Source organism: Rhincodon typus, chromosome 4 (assembly GCF_021869965.1).
Source record: "Rhincodon typus isolate 14 chromosome 4, sRhiTyp1.1, whole genome shotgun sequence".
Lineage (NCBI taxonomy): Eukaryota > Metazoa > Chordata > Chondrichthyes > Orectolobiformes > Rhincodontidae > Rhincodon > Rhincodon typus.
Genome location: NC_063335.1, coordinates 12117937 through 12124231, shown reverse-complemented (window position 1 = coordinate 12124231; position 6295 = coordinate 12117937).

The window sequence follows — 6295 nt, the reverse complement described above, 5'->3', positions numbered from 1 at the left end:
TCTGATGAAGGGTCTAGGCCCGAAACGTCAGCCTCTCTGCTCCTATGATGCTGCTTGGCCTGCTGTGTTCATCCAGCCCTGCACCTTGTTGTCTCGGATTCTCCAGCATCTGCAGTTCCTACTATCTCTCATAGTGCACATTCATGTTCAGTTTACAAGGATCAGGGCCCCGTGAATTAAAATGCACAGCTCCACCACATGTAGGTGCACCGCACTGTAAGTCCAAATGACAGTCCTAAAAACTTTGGAATAATGGCATGGCCCATACACAAAACAGAAACCATTACAACAGGACCAAATTAGAAAGAATTCAACATTTCACTATTAAAATTGTTATGCGTACATATTGTGGAGTAAATTGAATTTTTGAAAGAATCAATAAACCTAGCAGAAAAGGTAGGAGTAATTATTAACTTTAGATCATTTTCACTTTGTAACATACGACAGAAGTGAGAAATTGCCCCTCAAAATGTCTTCTGATCAGATACTTAAGACAACTGGTATTCAAACATTTTAAACAAAATATTAATACAAAAACGTATAATGAAAAGCATTATACAGAGTAGCTATAAACTCATGTCTCCTGAAATTTAAAAAAGAAAATCTCACTAATACATGCAATTACAAAGTGGTCAGATCCTGGCACAAAACCTATACCATAGACTACATAAGCAAAAGAGCAAGAGAGAATTGTTGAACTCCTGTTAACCATCTGGTGAAAGGTGAAACCAGGACCAATCTTTACTCAGTTTAGAATTATTGAGTGAAATTTATAACTTCTAACTCAACCCTTCAGCAGTGTCAGGAAGTGCTTCTGTATACTCTTTTGAAAAGCCAATAAAAATCAATTTAACCCAATTATACCATAGCAAACAGAAGTAGGCCAACCAGCCCAACAAGTCTGTTCCACCATTCAATGAGATTATGGCTGACTTGATATTCCTCGAATCCACAATCCTGCCTCATCCTCAATACCCTGGATCCACTTACTGATTAATAATCTGACTATCTCAACTTGAATGTAACTAACAACGTAGTCTCTACAACCTTCTGCAGTAAAGAATTTCAGATTCACTCTCCTCAGAGAAGGAACTCTTCCTCACTTCTGCCTTACCCCGAGATTGTGCCCAATGGCTGTAGGACACTCCCACCAGAGAACTTCTCAACATCCAAATCTGTCAAGAATCTCAAAAGTTTGATCAAAATTTCACAGTTGGGGGAAGAGGAGGGGAAGACGTAGGGCGGGATTTGGCAGGGTATGGCGGTTGGTGGGGAAGAAGAGATGAGGAAATGATGAAAAAGCATTCACTTATGTTCTTAAAGAAGCAGCACTGTTAAGATTATGAGCGTACCATGCAAAACCAGCAAGGAATAAACTACCAGAAAGACTAATAAGCAGCGGATAAGATAAATCAGCTGGGTGAGCTCAATGACAGATACGAATGAGGGTGAGGCTGATGGCATTTGAGGCATTGCAGTTACTTTTGCACTTCGTAGATCCAGTTAAAATGACTCTAGAAAATACTCATTTTTCTTGGTGGGGTTCAGCTTGATTAAGCTACAGACTGTTGGGACACAAATGGAAATTTAAGAATGGAGCTGAATTATAATACTGGAACACAAGCTTCACAAGCATCAATTTTTGAAATGGACTGCCACCTAGTGTAGGAGATGTTTAATTCATTGAGGTCACAATATCCTGAAAAGCAAACAAAGAGTGTTTAAGTGGGAAATTTTCTGAGTAGCTAGGTCAGGATCCAGATGAAAAAAAGGAGTAATTCGTGGTTACGACCTTACACATTTTATAGCTGAACACTTATGGAGTTCAGGCACGTCGCAGGGCTTTGAAACAAAAGATCTTGCCTTGAATCTGGAAAGAGGAATTTGCTCTATGGCTGAAAATTACTCTCCAAGCACTCTAACAATTCTATACAGTAACATTCAGTGAGCTTTCTATGAACACCAGTAGAAAACCACGAGTGGTTGAAATTTGTTATGCTGAATTTACACAGTAACTCATGACACCAAGCAGCTAGGCTCCAGGAACAATATGGCATGAGCACTGGACTCTTGCTGTCTCCAGCACATGCCTCTCACCTCTGATGTCAATGAAGTGCATTTGTTACCTAGTTCCAGTACTGGTTTCTGCTGAAGTGGAGACACTCTGCTGTCTAGCACACACTATTTTCAAATCCAACTCCCTGACCTCTGGCTAGTCCTGTTCCTGGGACCCATTCCAAGCCTTGCCACAGAATGCTCCTATCTCCAGATATTGAGAGTTGCAGTCTACCTTGCAGTGGTGACATTAACAATTTCAAGGTACTTTAATTTTGTATCTCACTACATGTATAGTAATTTTGATATCTTCCACATCACAACCGATCTTTGCAAAATATTAATGCAGGAAATTGTAGTGTTATTACATCTGAATATGTTTACAGTCTAAAATAACGTATGCTAAAATGCAATTTAAAACTGTGGTTAATATTGCACTCTAATTGGGAGATAAATTCATTACTCTGCCTAAATATTTCTAACACTCTGCTGTATTGAATAATCAGAGCTCTTTAATAAAAAGAATCAATGTCAGAGATAGTGCATGTCTAGGAAGTGCTCCTTCTGCAGCGGGACCATCATCAGTTCAGGCCTTCACTTAAGCTTCAATAAACTAGTGGTTTTCTTAAGATTGTCCTGCCATCAATTCAGAAAGCACTGATGAAAACGGAAAATTGTAATTTTATGCTAAGTAGAAAAGGACATAGATCAATTGGAAAGTTGGGCAGAGAAAGATGGCATTTAATTCAGATGTGATGCGTTTTGGGAGGTCAAATGCAAGAGGCAAGTATACAATTAATGGCACGACCCTGAGGAGTATTGATATACACAGGCATCTTAGTGTTCAAGTCCACAGCTCCCTGAAAGTGGAAATACAGGTGGTGAAGCTGATGTATAAAATGCTTACCTTCATTTGTCAGGCCATTGAGTATAAAAGTTGGCAAGTTGTATCGCAGCCATGTAAGACTTTAGTCAGGCCACATTTAGATTATCGTGTGCAGTTCAGGACACCACACTTTTGGAAAGATACGGAGGCTTTGGAGGGGGCACAAAGGAAGTTTACCAGGATGTTGCCTGGATCGGAGTCTATTAGCTATATGAGGAGGTTGGACAAACTTGGATTATTTTCGCTAGAGGATCAGAGGCTGAGGGGCTACCTGATTGAGGTATATAAAATTATGAAGCATGGAGAGAGTGGACAATCAGGGCATTTTTCCTAGGATGGAAATGTCAAATATTAAGGTGCATAGGTTTAAGGTGAGAGGGGGAATGTTTAAAGAAGTTGTGTGAGGAATGTTTTTCTTTACACTAGGGGTGGTGGGTGCCTCTAACGTGCTGCACGATGAGACGGTAGAAACTGCCCAAAGACATGGTAGAAGCAGATACATTGGCAATGTTTAAGAGGAATTTAGAAAGGGACAAACAGGCAGGAAACAAAAGAATACAGACCATGTGCAAGGAGATAAGGATTAGTCTAGAATGACATCATAGTCAGCTCAGACATGGTGGGCTGAAGGACCTGTTCCAGTGCTGTACTGTTCCATGTTTGACACAGCTATAAAACAGCACAATTCTAAACAAATTTCAGCATTTTTTTTGAGCATTCAGCGAGCAATTGTCCATTCTTAATTGCACATCAACTGTGGTATCATCTTGAATTGGGAGTAAAATCTCTTAGAAGTTAAAAATATTGCACATTTAAAAGCACTTCTTAGGATCTATGCACATAATTTATTCACTTTAGCACTATATTAAGAAAGCCGCAAAGTAATTTTTCAACAGGGACTTAAACTGAGGCCCTATTTCCTCCTTCAGGTAAATACCAAAAATATCATATCATTATTCAAAGAACAGCAGCGTTTTCTCAGTATTCTGTTGAACTTCCATCCCTCAATCAGCACTACCAAAACATTTTGATCATTTACCTCTTTACGGTCTGTTGGACAAATGACTACTACAATCTTGCATAAGATAATAGTTCTTAAGTACTGTTGAATCTGCAATATCTTCAGACCAGCCAATGTTACAGCTCGAGTGTCAGGAAACAGAAAGTTTTGGACAAGGTCCTGATAGAGACAGACTGACATAACTGGCTTCTGATAGTTATAATTATGCCTAACTAACTGATAGTAATTGATTTATTGCTATAATCCAATATACTCCCCCTGTGACCCACCTGCTACAGAGGTGTGTTATAACATCTCTGAACAGTTTGATTAGGAAACATCCTCCCTACGTCTTGTGAGGGCTCGTGTGTGATGGTAGTGCCCCTACCCGTGGACTAGGAGACCTGGATTCAAGTCCCACCTGCTCAACTACTCCAGAGCTGTGTCATAAAATCCACGAAGAGGTTGATTAGAAGTACCTATACCTGAATTAGGACGAGGATTAGGATTAGATTCTGTGGCACAATTCATCAGGCTATTCAGCTGTTAACCAAAATGATCGTAACTCTGTCTTGTATACAAAGGTTCTTATGGTGCAGTGGTAGGGCCCCTATATCTGGACCAGAAGACCCAGCGCAAAACCCACCTGCTGCAGATATGTGTGTCACAACATCAGCCTGAACAGACTGATTAGAAAATATCTAGAAAAGAGAACAATATTAGCATTTGTGGTGCAGTTAAAGTGCCCCTTACCTCTCGGTGAAAGGACCTGGGTTCAAATCCCACCTGCCCCAGATATGTTGACAGTCATCAATGCATTAAACATTGTTTAAAAATCAAAACAAAAAACAAATAGGGGAATTAAGGGGCACTGATGTTCAATGGTAGCAGCCCTACCTCTGAGGTTTGAGTTCAAGTCCCACCTGCCATTGAGATGTCATCAAATGTTCGAAACAAACTGATTCAATGCAAGTTAGAAAGGAAGATTAAGTGATCTTGTAGTGTAGTGTTAGTCCCTCTAAAGCGGGTTCAAGCCCCATCACCATGTAAGTGTCTCTTAAAATGTCTGAAAAGGTTACGAGAGGAAACAATTTTTTTCAGGAAGGAGAATTCGGGACAGTGAACTACCTCAACCAGTCCTGGTTGGTACCCAGTGCTCAATGCAACAATAACTGTCAAGAAATCAACAGTAATTCATTGCCTAGGAAACGTTTAGAACATTATGACCACATTAAAAGACGCCATACAAATACAAACTTATTGAACATAAAATATGTCCAAGTTTGAAATATGTTGTGAGATCAATCCATTATGAGGGGTCAAGCAGGCCATCAAGATGACAATTGCTAAAGAAGGGAAGAGAATGAACCAAAATAAAACAAAGAACTGCAAACACTGAAGATCTGAAACAAAAACAGAAATTGCTGGAGAAATTCATCCGGTCTAGCAGCATCTGCGGAGAAAAAGCAAAGTTAACGTCGAGTCCAGCGATCCTTCTTTAGAATGTTATCTTTCTCTCCAAAGATATGGCCAGACCTGATGAGTTTCTCTAAGAGAAAGCACCACATATGGCTAGGAGACAGTAAGGACTGCAGATGCTGGAAGCCAGAGTCAAAAATTGTGAAGCTGGAAAAGCATTGCAGGTCAGACAGCATCTGAGGAGCAGGAAAGTCAACTCATTAAAACTCCCCCAAGATCACCTTTCAAACCCACAATGTCAACCACTTACAGCGATATGGGCAGATGAATCCAGACGACAACAAAAGTGTAGACAGTGAAGAAGGTTTTCTGAGATTACAGTGGAATCTTGATCTAATGGGTCAATGGACTGAAAAGTGGCAGTTGGAGTTCATCTGGTAAATGCGAGGTATTGCATTTTGGTACAACAAACAGGAGCAGACTTATACAATTAATGGTAGTGTCTTGGGTAGTGTGGTAGAGCAGAGACCTAGGGGTTCAGGCACACAATTCTTTGAAGTTTGCATCACATGTAGACAGGGCGGTTAAAAAGGCATTTAGCACACTTGCCTTCATTACTCAGTTCTTTGAGTATATGAGTTGGCAAGTCAAGCTGAGGTAGTACAGAGTCAAAAATCACACAACACCAGGTTTAGTCCAACAGATTTAGGTGAAGACACATCAAGGTTGTACAGGACATTGGTGAGGCTTCTTCTGGTGTACTGTGTTCTGTTCTAGTCGACCAGTTATAGGAAGGATTTTATTAAGCTGGGCAGGGTTCAGAAGAGATTTACCAGGACATTGCCGGATATGGAAGGTTTGAGTTATAAAGAAAGGCTGGACAGGCTAGGACATTTTTCACTGGAGCATACGAGAGGTGACCTGAAAGAAGTTTA